The 18607-nt window shown below is 37.3% G+C and overlaps 1 pseudogene; it reads left to right on the top strand.

The window, feature by feature from the left end:
* The first annotated feature begins 793 nt into the window (after window positions 1-793).
* Window positions 794-18607, top strand: part of LOC133775092 (glutamate--cysteine ligase regulatory subunit-like) — a 43444-nt pseudogene continuing 25630 nt past the window's right edge.

The raw sequence follows: 18607 nt of genomic DNA on the forward strand, positions 1-18607 counted from the left end.
TAGCCTCCAATTGTTCTCACCAAGTAATGTTCACCACTTATGTTTGCCTTATCTTTGACTATGAATGCGACTCGCCTCTTATTCCTAACAGAACAAGGCAAAAGTCATTCTATGCCATTTTCACGAACAGGCTGCTGTGTTTAGGAAAGCATTGGAATGTCGCTATCAACAACACACCAGCCTCCCCCCTAACCTGTGGAGTTAGAGAACCTGGTTGCACATTTGTTGAATTAAATGGCTATGTTGTGGCTAGATCATTTCCCAAGGAAACATGGATAGCTTCAAGGAATTTGGACTGGCTTCTAGAAACTGAAGGTGGCCTTCTTCAATACTTCATCTCAATTTACAACAGCTAAGATATGGAATCAAGCCAGATGCCCATCAACTGAAGACTGGATAAAGAAATTATGGTGATTATCCTCCCAGAAACAGCTCCCTAAACTTGGAGTCAACTCTCCAGCAGCTGCTGTGGTAGTCGAAGCTGCAATGCAGCCACAGCCACCATCGCCTCCTGCTCGGGTAACCTTTCAGCTGCCTTGGCCTCAATCTGCCGAGTGGTGCACAGACCAGGCATCAGCAAGGGGGTGGCAGCCTCGCGCTCCCTTCTAGAGCCCCCCACACCACATCCTGTGGGAAGGCTGCCTTAGCCGCCCGCAAAGACACCCACCCAACTATCTGGGGCCACATATGGCAACCGCTACCATGGGCACAGACAGCTGCTCAGCCTCGGCCAGGCACCCACCCAGCTACCTGCGGCCCTGTGGCTGCTGGGCCCCATAAGGTGACTGCTACCATGGGCACGGACAGCTGCTTGGCCTCGGCCAGGCATTCTGGCGCTGGCCTGCACCTTGCACCTGCAGATGGGGAGCCTACTGGACTGGGGCCATTGCGGAAGAAGTGCCCGTCCATGCACACAAGGAGCTTTGAGATTGTATCCAGAAGACCTTGAACGAATGGAGTTCCCAAATCAGCCCAGATTTGATGAGGGAGTTTCCAGGTGTCTTGGACTGCACTATGTCTCATGCAGTAGAGAAGATAAATCCCGACGGAAAAAAATAGAAGAAATGAAAGTTTCTGTAAAACCGCTCTTTGTTGGATCAAACTCTTCATCATCAACCAGAAATGCAGTTGACATGGCCTGTTCCGTCCTTGGAGTTGCACAGCTGCGTTCTGTAATCCTTACTTCACCTCTTATTGACTATGGAGTTAATCTCTCCTTGGAACATTTACTGCCCTACTGGGAGGAATGAGAAAGCCTACTAGGAAGCAAAAAAGATTGTTGCCATAGAGACCTCTGATCTGGACAGAAGGCAGTTGGAGCAGCTCTATCAACATTAACCAAGTTAACATTGCCTCCTGCTGTGTGATGCCACCTGATCTGACTGCTTTTGCTAAACAATTCGATATATAGCTGTTGACTCATAATGATGCATAAGAACTACTTTCTCAAGTCCTTGGGCCCTGCACCCGCATGGGAGACCAAGAGAAGCACCTGGCTCCTGCCATCGGCTCAGCGCGGTGCGCCGGCCGCAGCGGCCATTGGAGGGTGAACCAACGGCAAAGGAAGACCTTTCTCTCTGTCTCTCTCTCTCACTATCCACTCTGCCTGTCAAAAAAAAAAAAGAATTGAGTAAAATATGTGATATTTGTATTCCATTAATACCTGACTAGGAGGGAGTAAGCCAAAAAGGATAAAAATGTGTTTAATTCAGGACTGATATTGCCTAGTTAGATAATGTTGTTTGAGAAACAATCTTAGCTGTTTTTTTTTTTAGCAGAACAATGTAATCAAAACTTTAGAACTAGAAGAGACTATAGATCATTTAGTATAATTCTTCCTTGATATAAGAATTAAACTAGTTTTATTAAGTTTCACACAAAAAATCTGTGACCATAGACCTCTTTAATTCTGTAAATCTGTATAAGCAACCCAAATAGCTTGGAGAATTTCTTTAAAAATATCTTGTAAAATATCTTGTATCTCATCTTGTAAACCATAGACTTATATAAAACTAATTTTGCTCCATGTTTTTTTTTTTTTTTTTTTGCTTATGGAAAAGAACTATAGTTCTGTATTCAAAATACTAGAAGTAGACCCTTTTTTAAGTAAGGTTTTATGGTTGGTTGGATAATCAGCTGGTTTATTTGATAAAACATGTTTATATTTTGAGCTTTTTAAAGCTTTCTAGCTTTAATATTAGTTATATGTAATGTTAATAAATATATGTAGTTAACTTTTGAATTAAGATTTCAGTCAACACATGTCTTGGCCTTATTTGTTTTAAATTTGTATGTATTTATTTTTATTTATCTGAAATGCAGACAGAGAGAAGGAAAGGAGAGAAAGAAAAAAAGAAAGAGGGAGAGAGGGTCTACAATCTATTAATACCCACAATAGCCTGCAATGGATCAGGCTAAAGCCAAGATCCTGGAACTCTGTTCAAGTCTCCTATGGATGGCAGGGCCTCTGGTACCTGAGTGATTATCTGTTGCTTCCGAGAGTGCTCATTAATAAAAATCTGGATCAGAAGCGGAGTACCTGGGAATCCACCAGGCACTCTGATGTGAGATGCAGGCATCCTAAGTGGAGAATTAACCCATTAAGCTACTGGTCCCCTCCCCATCAATTTTTCTTCCAGATTTCTACCTTTGCAGTGTATAAAGGCCTTTCCTACTTCTCACTTTTATTTTATATCTTACAATTTCTATTTAAATATTTCACACTTGTTTTAACAAGTTTGTCCCCTTTCAAACCAATGCAAAAGATAAAGTCATAAAGGTTTTAGAAGATACAAATTTGGTATAGAAAAGATTTCTTAACAAGGACACAAATGTTTAAAAAGAAAAAAAAATGAACAGCATAAAAAGTAGATACTCGGCCATTGGAGTTGTGGTAAAGCTGCTGCCTGTGATGCTGGCGTCCCATATGGGAGCCGGTTTGTGTCCTCTCTGCTCCACTTCCAATCCAGCTCCCTGCTAATGACCTGCAAAAAGCACAAGAAGATGGCCAGGTTTCACCCTGGCCACCCATGTGGAAGACCTGGATAAAGCTCCTGGCTCCTGGCTTCAACTTGGCCCAGCCCTGGGAGACACTTGGAGAGAGAACCAGCAGATGTAAGATTTCTGTCATGTTTCTCTGTCTCTCCCTTTTTCTCTTTGTCATTCTGCTTCCATTTAAAATACTTTGGTTAACATTAGATGACTACTAGTGTTCTTTAATCAAAGAAGGCTGTTTTGGGATTTTTTTTAAACATCTGACTGCAAACATATATTAAACATTAGTTCTTTTCATATAGTTTGTGTATGTATTCAGTGAAAATGTTAATCTTTTTTCTGACAGTCTGTTTTAATTTTAATTGCTACAACAATATAATCAAGTCAGAAAAATTCCACAGTATGAGACTAAAGCAAATATTTTGAATGTTTACATTTAATGAGTTTAAAACTTTAATTTTCTTGCTTAGGGCCAGCACTGTGGTGTAGCAGGTACAGCCGTTGCCTGCAATGCTGGCATACTATATGGGCACAGGTTAGAGTCCCAGCTGTCCATTTCCGATCCAGCTCTCTGCTACAGCCTGAGAAAGCAGTAGAAGATGACCCAAGTGCTTGGGCCCCTGTACCCATGTGAGAAGATCTGGAGGAAGCTCCTGGTTCCTGACTTTGGATGGGCTCAACTCCAACCATTGCAGCCAACTGGGGAGTGAACCAGCAGATGGAAGATCTCTCTCTCTTTCTCTCTGCCTCTCGTTCTATCTGTGTGTAACTCTGACTTTCTTTTTATTTTTTAATTTTTTTTTTATTTTTGACAGGCAGAGTGGACAGTGAGAGAGAGAAAGACAGAGAGAAAGGTCTTCCTTTGCCATTGGTTCACCCTCCAATGGTCGCCGCGGCCAGCGTGCTGCGGCCGGCGCACTGTGCTGATCCGAAGGCTGGAGCCAGGTACTTTTCCTGGTCTCCCATGGGGTGCAGGGCCCAAGCACTTGGGCCATCCTCCACTGCACTCCCGGGCCATAGTAGAGAGCTGGCCTGGAAGAGGGGCAACCGGGACAGAATCCGGTGCCCCGACCAGGACTAGAACCTGGTGTGCCAGCGCCACTAGGTGGAGGGTTAGCCTGTTGAGCCATGGCGCCGGCCAACTCTGACTTTCAAATAAACAAATCTTTAAAAAATTTTTCTTGCCTTCATTATTATTACTATTAAACATAGCTTCTATAGGATCAGTAATAAAATGGAAGCTAATTTTTATTCTATATTATTATAACATTTAAAAGTATGATTCAGGTTATTGTATAATTTTGATAGAATATATAAAGTGCATAGGGATTCTTCATGAAATTCAAAAAGTGAAAATGATGTCTGGGCTCTGAAATTAGGAATACCAACAAATGGAAGCTCCTTTTATTAGCATCTTAACTCTTACTCTTCTTCCTTGATTTTTATGCCCTAAATACCAAGCACTTAGTTGGTAATTAGTACTTTTACAAGAAAATTGCTTCTTTGCTTCAGGTCAGTGATCAGCAATAATTAAAGTAGCTAACACACTAGAAAAACAGGCTAGAAAACAGAAAGATTTGGTAACTCAATCCAATTTTAAGTTGTTAATTAAAGTAGGCAAAGATACATGCAAAAATACCGATAAAATATGCAGAATTTCATTTTTCTTCTGTTGAATACACTTAGCTTAATTTAGCCTTCATTTATTATTCTCAAGCTTTTTTGGCAATGAGGTCCAACTAAACAAATAATAAAAGGATGAACATTGCCTTGATTTATCTAATAAAGTAGTGCATTAAAAACTAATACTTTAAGAAATGAATGGCATTCACCAGGTAATATAGTTTGAATGTAAATATTCTACATATTATCAAGGGTAGCATTAAGGTTATAAAAACTATAAAGTTTTGGAAATCCTCAAGTTGTTCTATTAGGGATAAATTATTATTTTGGAAGAAGAGATATTAAAAGGTTATATTAACGCCGGCGCCGTGGATCAATAGGCTAATCCTCCGCCTGAGGCACCAGCACACCAGGTTCTAGTCCTGGTCGGGGAGCTGGATTCTGTTCCAGTTGCCCCTCTTCCAGACCAGCTCTCTGCTGTGGCCTGGGAAAGCAGTCGAGGATGGCCCAGGTGCTTGGGCCCCTGCACCCGCATGGGAGACCAGGAGGAAGCACCTGGCTCCTGGGTTCGGATCAGTATAGCTCCTGCCCATGCAGTCATTTGGGCAGGAAGAACTTTCTCTCTGTCTCTCTCTCTCACTGTCTGTAACTCTACCTGTCAGATAAATAAATAAAATCTTAAAAAAAAAAAAAGGAACATATTGTAGTATTTTGTTCTAGTGTCATCTTTCAAATCAAACTGAAGAATTTTAAGAAGATAAAGTGTAAAAAGGTAAGAATAAAGTGGTTTCCAAGCCCCTTGCTTCCATATATTTCCAATTTAAATAGAAAATAGAACTTCTACAGAAGACTATAATCAACTCAAGATTTTTTAATATATTTATTATTTGGCAATAATCTGGGTAGGCCTTGCTAGAATAAGAATTATTGACTGGGGGGGGGTGGTGGTTGTGAAGAAGAGCATCAAACCATTGCTTGGGGTCTGTATCTCATATCAGAATGCACTTTCAAGTACCAGCTGCTCCACCCTCAGTCCAGCTACTGCTAATGTATCTGGGAAGACAGTGGGAGATGGACCACAGACTGTGCCCTTGCCAACCACATGGGAAATTTGGATGGAATTTCTGGCCTCTGGTTTCAGCCTGACCCAGACATGGATGGTGTAAGCATTTGTTATCCTCACTGACCTCATTTTTCAATAGGTCTCTTTTGACTTTCTTGAACTTGATTAGAAGATGAGCATTTTGGAAAGGTTTAACACATGTTTCTTAACATCCCGTGATTCTATATTTATATCTTCTCAGAAAATCAGCTGACCAGAAAAAATAAATATATTTCAAAAGCCCAAATATAGAATTTTCCAATTTTTGTGTTATAAATTCCCTCTAAACAGCCAATTACAATCTACCAAATGCTGTCATTGAACATGAAGTTTATAATAAATGCAAATATTGGCTCTTGCAATTCAGTATAAGCTGAGTATAGAATAGCACTGGTTTCACCTTTTATTGTACATTCAACCTAGTAAATTGATTTGTATTGTCAATTTGTTTCCAAACATATTACAGAAATTGTGAAAGCCAGAAGTAATGTGGAACAAAATATACAAGTCCTCCAACTTAGGTTTTTCGTTGTTTTTCTTTTAAATCTCCATCTTTATTTGCAAGTGGCTATTTATTTTTATACATATTTTTATCATCTTCACTGTAAAGTATAACAAATGACAATGAAAGACCATGTTGAAATAAAAAAGGTTCCAGAACTTTGGCAAGTCACACATTTTGTTAGCTTTCTTCCCATGGGGGAATAATATTGAGCTACATGTTAATTCTTCCTGGAATCAATTCCAAGGTGTTGGAAAAATTGATTGATAGTGTTAAGCAAAAATGCCACTACTTCATGTGTCTCTTTCCTGGGTAGATGAAAATTGTTTCTAACTTTAATGACACAAATAATTTAAATAATCAAATTTAATTAAAAAATATGACCAAAGCCATCACATGTTTCTCAAGTGGCATCTGTCAGAAATGATACAACAATAAGGGAGGTTGTCTACGAAGGCACCCTACTATCATCATATCTTAACACCATCCTCTGGAAGAGGATCCAAAAGAATCAGCTATCATTTGTTCTACTGTCTCTGAGTTCAGGAACAAATCAGAAATCAAGGAAAATTTATAAGCCACATTCAGATTGCAGATGCTAAGGAAAGGTAAAAGTACATACATGCAGTGTGCAGATACTATTTTGACAGGTGGAAAAAATGAGTTTGAATGGCTCCTATCAATTCAAGAAGTTGTGTTTAATTTTCTCTGTTCAATGCAACAGTTGGTTTGCTCAAAGGATTAAAAAATACAGAGCATCAAGGTAGGGTAGGAGGTAGTGATAACTCAAAAGTAGGGAAAAGAGGACATATAAAAATGTGAAAAGTCAGTATAGGAAATTTTATGTAATACTGAAGAATAAATCAAATGGAGTGATGACAGTTGCAGTAACGTCCTGTCATCTGAAACATGAGATATTTTCTCTCTCTCACTAACGATCTTCTCCCTCACGCCATTTGTTTTCATTTTTGGGCCATAAAATTTGTGCTTCCTGCTTCCCGAAAGCGATTGGCTTTCTGACTAAACTTGGAAATCATCAATTCCTCTTTCTTCCCCCCACTATCAAATCTTGGATTCTCTGTTCTTAAAACATTTTATAACCTGAACTCGTAACTCTTCATCAGCTTTGCAATCCAATTTGTGGCTTAGAATTGCTACTTGCTTGAGGTTTATATAGAAATAATGACTCTGTCCAGAAAAAGCAAGGTTTTCCCCTGAGAGCAATTATATCTGATTAGAATCAAAAGGAGGCACAGGTAGATTTGAAGCCTTCCAGAACCAAGCAGGCGGAATCTTATTTGTAGAAATATCCTTATGGCATGATAGATCTCAATAATTCTGGGTGTGTGAATGTGTGTGTGTGTGTTTTCATGTGTGTTCATGCGGGTGATAGTAAAAGGAAAAATTAGCCATCCGTTCTGTTTTAACAATTAGTGTCACATAAAAGGACAGCCAATAGATTAATAATTAGATCATTTCTGATGCAAATTTTATATTTAAGACATGGTATTTAGACTAAAAGTTGGACCCCCAAAGTAAGACCTGTGTAGGCTAGAGAGAAATTTTTGTTGTTTTATGTTTCATCTTTAAAGATGTGTAAATCAGAAAATCTCCCCTCGAAGGACAACTGATAGACTATTAGATTTCTGAATAAATAGGTGCACAAGCTGAAATGAATGTCTTTAAGAAACTCTATGGAAGTCCAGAGAGAGTAAGAATAAAAGGAGACCCTGGAAAGCAACCTCTTTATGCAATATAAGAATGAACCTTGCATTTGTAAGACAATATTTTTGGTGTGTTTGGAACTTCATAAGGTATTTGAAATACTCCATTGTATTATTTATTTGAAGAAGAATGAAGATAATGAATTTTGACTCTGATGAGGTCACAATAACAAATAACTTGCATATCAGATGATTAGAATATAGTTATGGGGCAAGCATTGTGGTGCAGTACATAGGGCCACTGCTTGGGATACTCACTTCTCACATCAGAGCTTGGGTTCCAGTCCAGCTTCTGGTTCTGACTGAGCTGCCAGCTGATGGATGCCTTGTGAGGCAACAAGTGATGGTTCACGTAGTTGCATCCTTAGCACCTGTGTGGGAGACACTGCCGGAGTTTATTTCCTGGTTTCCATATGGCCCAGTCTCAGGTGTTATGGGGAGTGTGCCAACAGATCACTCTGACTTTAAAATAAAAATAAACAAGCAAGTAGATAAATAATTTTAAAATATTTATTAAGAACGAGAAAATTAGAGGTACTCAGAAGTTCCATTAAGTTATTAGCAAGAATTTAACCTCCTAATGTCAAACTCAGATGTTCTGTGCTTTGTTTTGTTAACAAAGACCTTTGTTTTCTTAGATGAAAGGGAGAACAATGATCTATAAAGTCAATAACAAAATAACTTTATCTTAAGACAATCAGCCTATAATGTCTAAATCATTCAGTAGATGTTTCCTAAAACTAGAAAGTCTAGAATTAAGTTGATTTTCAAGATTGTTCAGGTTATTTTGAAATCATATAACAGGAAGGGTTAAAACTAGTTTGTTGTTGTTGCAGTGAATGCAATTTATAGCAGTCAATTTATCCTCAGGAACGTTTTAGGCATTTATTTCTTTAAAAATTCACCATCGAGAGAACTATGTAAGTATTTAGTTTAGGTATTTATTTCTTCTTTAAAAATTCATCATTGCAGAGAACTATGTAAGTATTTAGTTTTAGTATTATGTTTTACTTAAATATTTGAGAAATATGAGGAAACAAGATGACTTCCTATATAATTTCTATGTTATCATCTATTTTTTGTAGTATGTGCTTAAATTCTCGCCATATAGAACTTTCCAAAACCTGGAGGTTTGCGTGCCCTTCCTCATTCCTATTAAATCAAAATAACCAAGGAAAGGACTTGGAGATCTGGGTTTTCAGCAAGTACATGAGCTGGTTAAGATAATCAGAAAAAGTTGGGAAATTCTGGTACAGAGCCACTGAGTCTGTGGCTCCAAATATAGGACTGAATAAAAGTAGGTTGGTTTCAATCCTCTAATTTAAACATTGAACCAAAATGTTTGGTATCATAACAGCTCACATCTATTAAACTTGCTTCTCTCCAGGGTTTCTGTTAAATACTTTCAATGCACTGTCATGTGCACCACTCAGGCTGACTCCATGAAGCAGGGTCATGTTACAGCGATCTTATAGATTGTAAAATGAATTCCACGTAGGTAACTAATCTGTGTAAGGTGAAAGTGGAGAGATGGATGTTTGAAACAAAGTTTTCTAAGTCTGGAGTCAGTGCTCTTTACTTCATGCCTTAACTATGTATCTGAACCTCTGATTCTCTAACAACAACTTCATTCACCTTTGTTTCTTTGTCCAATTCAACCAAATTGTTATAATTGTAAGGAACTGCTCTTTGTCTAGTCTTCTATTTACACCTCACTCCAAATGCCAAATTTTAGATATACAGGAAAAAATGGCATGTTCTATACCTAGATATGTTGATATCATTATAACATGCATCTGTATGGTTAAGAGGTTGAACACTAAGTATATTCCCATTCACTTTATTTATGTTCAAGGAAAGAGAATGCACTCTGGGCATATATGGTGCCTCATTTGAAAGTTACACATTTATTTTTCATATTTCACTCCGAACACGAACATAGTCACAGCATGCAAAGGTTCATTTTCTTTCATACAACTCTGCTGCTTTGCGGTGTTTTCTTTTAATGGTGCTCCAACTTCTAACTACAGGCAGATTCTACTAAGGTGGCATTAAATGAACCATTCTTATCAATGGGAGTTTTGAATGTGGTTAAAGGACTGTTGGTACACAGCAGAGAGAGACTAAATATGGTAAAAATAAGCAAATGTTGCACAGATGCTCCAAGCTGACTTCTTGGTTTCCAACTTATTAAATGGTCTTTCTGCAAACCTATAGATCGTTATTCATGCAGATTTTCTGTTGAGGGTGCTTCGATAGAGACTGCCTTTCCTGAGTTAATGAGAAAAGTCCTAATTAAGCTAGCCATATGTTCAATTGCATTTATAAATGGAAAAATAGCCCTTTCTTTGCTGCTGATACTACCATTGTTGTCATCTCCTGCTGCTCTGGATGTCACTGAAGCAGTTACTGTCTCAATAGTCTTCTCTGTTCTCCAGTATGTTCATTCCAGGCCTGCACTCTGTTTCATGAGATATTCTTGGCACGCACAGCTGAATGACTGCAATGCTTGCTTATGAAAATATCTCTCTGAAGATCTATGTCTGTATTGAATGGAACTATGTCTTCAATTTTGCCCTGGGGATATAGATCTAGCAATGCTGCCAAAACATATTCTTTCTTTTCAAGCATTTAATCTATTCTGGCACACATGGAGAGCCCACGAGTTAGGATTGTCCTACATAACCCTTGTCCCTTTTGCCATGATATTTCAGCTCCATTTTTGGCCTCTTTTTCTGTGCAGGTGCAAAGCATTTGTTTGAACTTATTTCTACACTTGAAGTCAGGTAAGAAAACTAGATGTAAAAGCCATATTACCTTGAGCCTAAAACTGCTTAGAGAAACATTTTCCTTATACAACTTCATATGTGCAAGCATTTCAAAACTGTATCAGAAAAAATGTTCAATAGTTTATTATTGTTCATTAATTTATTCTACATTGTTTATTCATATAACAAGTATGTATTGTGCAAATGCATGATTACTCTACCTTCTGTGGAATTACAAAATAATTACCATCCATTTGCAAGGATTTCACAGCTATCTTCATTAGTGGATTGTGTGTGTGTGCACCAAGTCCTGTTAACAACTTTGGATAAGCTGATCTAGTTTTTGAAAAAGGAAATAAAAAACACTGTTGCAGAAATATGCTATTAATATAAACTCAATAGCAACATGTCTGTTAAATGTTTCAGCTAATATTTTTTGATAATTACTCTGGGCTAGGATCTATGCAAACAATTTTATATATGTGATACTATTTAATCTTATTGGTTTCATTGAGCAGACAAATTAAATGGTTTGCTCAGAGTCTGCAACAAGGAAAAGGAAATATAATGAAAAAATGGATAAACTTAACTAGCACCCCATAAATAATGTAAACATAAAACTTATATTATTTAAATTCAAAATAATAATGTACTTTGTTTTAAATTTTTGCATTTTTATCAAAAATTAGTCTTTCTTAAATTTATTTTGTTATATTTTAAAGGATAGAGAAATGTTTGTTTTTTGTTTTCTGATATTGCTATCCAATTGAGTGATAACCATTAATAAACTACTTTTTCTAGCCCTTGTGTTGAAGTTAATTCAATATTCTTACAGATTTAACTGGTTAGTTTATTTGTTTTGATTGGATGACTACATCAACTAAAAATGATACTTCTTGACTTTTTAAAAATCCATATCCTATTTCTTTTTAAAACTTGGTTGAAATAATTTCCTTAACAAATCTACATAACCTTCATGTTGATTATATTTATCCTTTTTATGACTTTACTAGAAATTGTTATATTTTTTGATAGATTTGAAGTTAATATCAAATAGATATTCTTTGGCTAGTTTAGAAAATAAATTTGTATGCATAGTATCATTGAATTTTTCTGTTTTATCATTAATGACTTGAAATTTAACAAATTCTTATCAAGATGAAATGTGATATTCCACTTCTTTTGTTATCTGAACATGTTATTCACTCAGTACGCCATTGTTGATTTGACGTTTAGTTCAAATACTACATTGCCACATTTAAGTTTTGATGAGTATGCCTTATTTATTTATTTATTCATTTATTTATTAGAGTAAGAGTCTGAGGGAAAGAGAGAGAGAAATTTCTTCCATTGGCTGGTTCACTCTCCAGATTGCTGTAATGGCCAGGGCTAGGCCAGGCCAAAGCCGAGAACCATGAACATCATCTGGTTCTCCCATGTGGGTACAGGGGCCCAAGCACCTGGACCATCTTCTGCTTTTTCAGATAATTAGTAGGGACTTGCATCAGCAGTGCACCCATATGGGATGCTGGTGTTGCACATAGCTATAAAACCACTTTAAGATAGTTTCCTTGGATTAAGGAAGAAGTTATGAGATAGCTAGCTTATCTCTTTTTGCCTGTTATTTGCCAATTGGAATAAATAAAGAATAGAACATTTTTAGATCTTTTGTTAATATTTATTTACCATCTCTTTTTAAATTTGTTTAATACCAAATTATTATATTATCATTGTATTTTAGCAAATATATATATGTAGTTTAAATAATTACGTTAAACAGCCAAAAGGCTGTATTTGTGATGATTCTCTTAAAATCTACAACATGGAGATCTGGATTCAAGAGATTGTTGCGGTGTGATTGACACTATTGGAAGAGTGAGGAGAAAGTAAGATAAGGCAAAATGAGAAATTGAGACAAAATGCAAGCCCAACATTGACTGATCTTATGATTTCCAAATAATTTGTGGTGTAATTTCCCTTCAGTCCTGTCCTTTGGTGCAAGGGGGCCAGGCCTATGTTACTCAGCATTGAACTATCAACGTGGGTAGCTCTAAGTCAGCAACCATCATGGAGACATATTTTTCCTATTTGACGCAATTTCTGAAAGCATTTAACCACTGACTCTCTCAGTGCTGGGCAGGGAGATCTACAGTGTCCAAAAAAAGCTCCAGGTGGCACACCATATCCTCCCCTACAATTTCCTTTTTTTTTCATTTCCTCTCAAATACGTTTATGAACCATCCACTGTTTCCCTGTTGTTTGTCTGAGTCCTAAAGATACAGCTATGAATGAAACACAAATATTCTTAACTTTTTTGAAGCTTACATTATAATGGATAAGACAAATGTCAAATGCAGAGCATACCAATTGCTATATGTCAGACATCATTGTATTTCACATAGATGTACACACTTAAATTTAACAAAAATGTGAGTTAAGAATTAACATCATCTCTATTTTGCAGATTAGCTCATCAAAACCTAAGTCAAATAACTAACTTGCTTAGTAACATATATGATAACATTTGGAAAGTCAAGATTTAGACCAAGTAGACCATGACTATAGCTTCAAGAATTATATATACTGCTGCATTGTGGCTGTAGTAGTCAAATACTTCTTTTGGTATTGATTTCATTTATTTTTTCTTGATTTGAATTATTGAACATTTTATTATTTTATTTTTTGCTTTGTTATTATTTTAGTTAACGAAATGTATATGCATGATCATGAAGAACATGCTTCTCAGAGGTTCTGCTGCAGAAAGCAAAATTGACGGGCACTGATGTTGACACCTAAGCCTCTCTTACAGTTGCTTGCTCTAAACAAACACTGAACAATGTAAGCAAATTAAGGTGGGTCATTCCTGCGAGACAAGAGAGCTTAAAGCTTGATAGCAGTCCCAGAAGATAAATATGATATGTTCTCCCTAATCCGTGGTAACTAATAGAGAACCTAAAAGGTAATCTATAGGAGTGAAATTGATACTTTTGAGAAGCGATGATTTTGAACAGCCCTTGTCTTAACTGTTGATGAACAGTTTTTTTTTTTTCTTCATACTATTTGTTGAACACTTTACTTAGTGTAGGGTTAATTTTATAAGTATGAAGTTTACTGAAAATAGATCTTTGTAAAAAATAAGAATTGTAATAGGAGAGGGAGGAGGAAAAAGGGTGGGAGTATGGATGAGAGGTAGGGTAGGGTGAGAAGAATCACTACATTCTTAAGTTTGTATATATGAAATGCATGAACTTTGTGTTCCTTAAATTAAATTAAATAAAAAAAAAAAACTTGATAGCTTTCCATGCTAACCACATTAAGATGGGGAAGTAAAGTTCAAAGAATGTATAGAGTACAATTTGATGAAGGTTAACTTATTTATGCACCCACTGTTCTGGTTACAGTAAATATATAGTATAGTATGTTATATACAGCTGCAAACTGGAAAGAGGTAAACACTACATTAAAATAATAGAGTTTTTAAGTTTGCTGAATGAGAGACATGGTCATCCACAACATAATGTTTTTCAGGATCTATTAGAAGTTTTAAAATTCATTTTTAAAAGCAACAGCTGGTTATGTTTTTCCTCCAACATTATTTTTCTGCATGTCTTTGAAAAATACAAAATGTCACACATTTTTAAAAATGTTTTTCAAATAAATAAAAACATGAAAAAAATGAAGTGTAGATAGTAAAGGCTATGGAGATAATAAAATGATTGCTCTAACGAGTTTATATAAATTTCAAAATTATTTGCTTAATGTTTCACACTTTATTTCTCTGGGTAAGCATAATTTCTTTGAAATGTTAGCTGATGCACTGAATTATAATGAGAACTGGCACGTGGTGCAGTGAGTTAAACCACTTACAATGACAGCATCCTGTATCAGTGCAAGCTTGAGTCTAGGCTGCTCAGCTTCTGCTCCTGCTTCCTTAAAATACACCTGGGGAGGCAGTAATAGTTGTTCCAACTGCTTGCGCCTCTGCACCCATTCTGGAAGACTAGAGAGCTCCTGGGTCCTGGCTTCAACCTGGCCCAGACCTGACTTTTGTGGATATGTGGTGAGTAAGCCAGTAGGTGGAAGATCTCTCTCTCTCTCGCTTTCTCTATAACACAGTCATTCAACTAAATCCTTCAAAAATACTGCCTTGATTTTTGTTTCTCTATTGGCAAAAACATGTATTAGATCAAGAGTAACAATGTGGTCTTAAAACTCCATGGAAGCTTATCTCTAATCTAAATGACGTTTTTTGTGGTTGATATTCCTGCTAATGTTCCCTTACATAATTAAGCCAAGACATCTATTATCAAATGTATTTTGGTGTATAATGTATATCTGAAGCAAAGCCTGTGCAATGTCTTATCAAGTAGTCTATTGATCCTGTGTTTTCCATGCTTAATTTTTGCCATTCTAGCAGTATTTTATCATTCTGTTATGTATAAATGGAGAACATCTCAATGAAAACTTTGGTGAGCTTTGTTGGTAAACTTATTAGGCAAAATAAGAGAAAGTTGTATATGGAGACTTTAAATAGGAGGTAGATTTTGTGTTTATTCCACAAACCAAACCATAAAAATTTTAAACAATATAATAATTATATGGTTTTTTAACAATTTAAGAAGGACTCTGGTTCCATTTATCATTTCCAGCAGATATTGGTATTTGAACATGATTAAAAGAATCACTCATGTAAACTTTATTCTCCTTGCTATACTCCTGAGAATGTCTTAAAAGGGTGATCTGCCAATCTTGCTGAATATGACTCATTTGTTTATTTTATTATGGACATCTATCTCCTTTGACTATATTAACTCCATTTCTTTCCTTAGCCAGACATTAGAGATGATTTAAGACATCTAAAACTAAATCCAATCATTGCATTCAGCACACTCTGGACATCTTTTTGTCTCGCAAAACTATGAATTTTAGTAAATATTGAAAGTACTTCTTAATATGTAGCTTTGTCTCAGTCTCCAGTAGTGTATATAAATTGACTTAGTAATTGAAAGGACAATTTATATTGCAGATTGAAAAAGGGAGAATTATATATGAGGTGGTAAAGTTAAATTAATTTTATGCTTTTGTTAAAATACTATTGGCACAATGAATAATCTGAAAGTAAATTAAAAAAATTTGAATATCTAAAATGTAATATAGGACCATGGTATGATGCAATGATTGTTTATAAATATTTAAACAGTTAACCATTTAACTTCCAGTGTTATTGTCAGGGCAATTGATTAGAATAGCTCAGCAGTCATCAAATGCAAAAACAAATGCTAAGAAAGTTTATGCCACTCAGTTATACAGAATGCAACATAAATGTTTAAAATGTGCCAGCGCCGCGGCTCACTAGGCTAATCCTCTGCCTTGCAGCACCGGCACACCGGGTTCTAGTCCCGGTCGGGGCGCTGGTTCTGTCCCTGCTGCCCCTCTTCCAGGCCAGCTCTCTGCTGTGGCCAGGGAGCGCAGTGGAGGATGGCCCAAGTGCTTGGGCCCTGCACCCCATGCGAGACCAGGATAGGCACCTGGCTCCTGCCATCGGATCGGCGCGGTGTGCCGGCCGCGGCGGCCATTGGAGGGTGAACCAACGGCAAAAGGAAAACCTTTCTCTCTGTCTCTCTCTCTCACTGTCCACTCTGCCTGTCAAAAAAAAAAAAAAATGTTTAAAATGTGCTATGATGGGGGCTGGACTTGTGGCATAATGGGTTAAAATGCTACCTGTGGCATCCCAAATCGGTACCAGATAGTGTCCTAGCTGCCCCACTTCTGGCCCAGCTCCCTGTTAATCGCCTGAGAAAAGCAGTGTGAGATGGTCTAAGCATTTGGGGCCCTGCTACCAACATGGAAGACCCAGATGAAGCTCCTGGCCCTGGTTTGGGCCTGGCCCATCTCTGGCCTTTGCGGCCATTTGTGGAGTGAATCAGTGGGTGGAGGATCTATCTGCCTGTCCCTCTCTCTGTAACTTTGATTTTCAAATAAAGAAATAAATCTTTTTAAAAAATGAATTAATGGGGGACCAGCATGGTAACAGGTAAAGCAACTGCCTGCAACAATGGCATTCCATATGGGCACAAGTTAGTGTCCTGGCTGCTCTGCTTCCAAGTTACTTCCCTGATAATGGCCTGGGAAAAGCAGTATAAGATGCCTAAGTGCTTGGGCCTCTTCTGCCCACATGGGTGATCCAAAAGAAGCTCCTGGATTCTGGCTTCAGCTTGGCCCAGAATCAGCTGCTGTGGCCATCTGGAAAATGAATCACCAGATGCAACACTCTCTCTCTCTCTCTCTCTCCCCTTTCGTCTCTGTAACTGACTTTCAAACAAATAAATAAATCTTTTAAAAAAGTGCCTCTGGAATACCACATTATAAACATAATCTCCAATTATAAATCAATGTTGTCTATATATCAAATGATATCAGACTTTTTAAAGATTATTTACTTGGCCAGCGCTGCGGCTCACTAGGCGAATCCTCCGCCTAGTGGCGCCAGCACACCAGGTTGTAGTCCTGGTCGGGGCACCAGATTCTGTCCTGGTTGCCCCTCTTCCAGGCCAGCTCTCTGCTGTGGCCAGGGAGTGCAGCGGAGGATAGCCCAAGTGCTTGGGCCCTGCACCCCATGGGAGACCAGGAGAAGCACCTGGCTCCTGCCTTCGGATCAGCGCAGTGCGCTGGCCGCAGCGCACCGGCCGCGGCGGCCATTGGAGGGTGAACCAACGGCAAAGGAAGACATTTCTCTGTCTCTCTCTCTCTCTCTCTCACTGTCCACTCTGCCTGTCAAAAAAAAAAAAAAAAAAAAAAGATGATTTACTTATTTTGAAAGTCATAGTTCAGACGGAGAAAGGGAGATACACAGAGAGAGGGATTTTTCGTCTGTTGGTTCACTCCCTAGATGACCACAGTGGCCAGTACTGACCAGGCCAAAACCAGTATCCAGGAACTTTTTCCAGGTCTCCCTCATGGATGGGAGGGGTTCAAACACTTGAACCATCTTCTGTTGCTTTTCCCAGGCCCTTAGCAGGGAGGAGGTTTAAAAGTGCAGCCGTCAGGACCAGCTCACACACAGGATGGAAGCATTGCACATGGTGGCTTTACTCACTATGCTACAATGCCGGCCCCTAGACGTATTCTGGAAGATAGTGTATCTGTATGATATTTAATTTACTAAAACCAAAGTTTGCAATAATAAACAACATTTAGTAGAGTCATTTCAACAGTTTTGAAAAACAAGAAATTACATAAATAATATATTTTATGGAAAGTACACTAGATGAAATTAATGTTTTTGAAATATTTTGTAAGAAATAATTATCTAATTTACTTTGTAGCACTTTAAAAATGTCAATGTCTGAAAGTACTCTAAATTATATAAACATTATATGTATCTTGAATATTAAAGGGAATAAGCATGTAGAACCTGAATTAGTTAAAACAAACGTAAGTCTAGTTTTTGTTTTTTTAAAATTATGGAAACCTTTTAAATGCCATGAGTTTTTAAAATGCTTATTTTGACCTAATAAAGTCACAATTTGCAACATAACTATAATTTTTCCTGCCAATTTATTGTTTAAATATAATTACTCTGAATATCAAAAGCACGCAGAAACTTTAACAAGCATAATCTAATCAAGCTTTTAAATGCTTAGATAGAGCTGACCTTTAAACATGTATTCTAATCAATAATGGAATTTTGTTTTGCACCCATAATAGTACTCTGAATGACATTACAGAGTTTAATAAGAGAAAGTGCATTTGAACATATAAGCTTCCACATATCGCAGTACAATTTTTAGGTTATATTGTTAATGCAGAAAATATGAAATCTATATAATTGCATTTGTGATGGAGCAATAGATTTTAGATCTTCAAAATTAAGTTTTGATTCATTTAAATATTT

The sequence above is a fragment of the Lepus europaeus genome, chromosome 16, assembly GCF_033115175.1.
Source record: "Lepus europaeus isolate LE1 chromosome 16, mLepTim1.pri, whole genome shotgun sequence".
Lineage (NCBI taxonomy): Eukaryota > Metazoa > Chordata > Mammalia > Lagomorpha > Leporidae > Lepus > Lepus europaeus.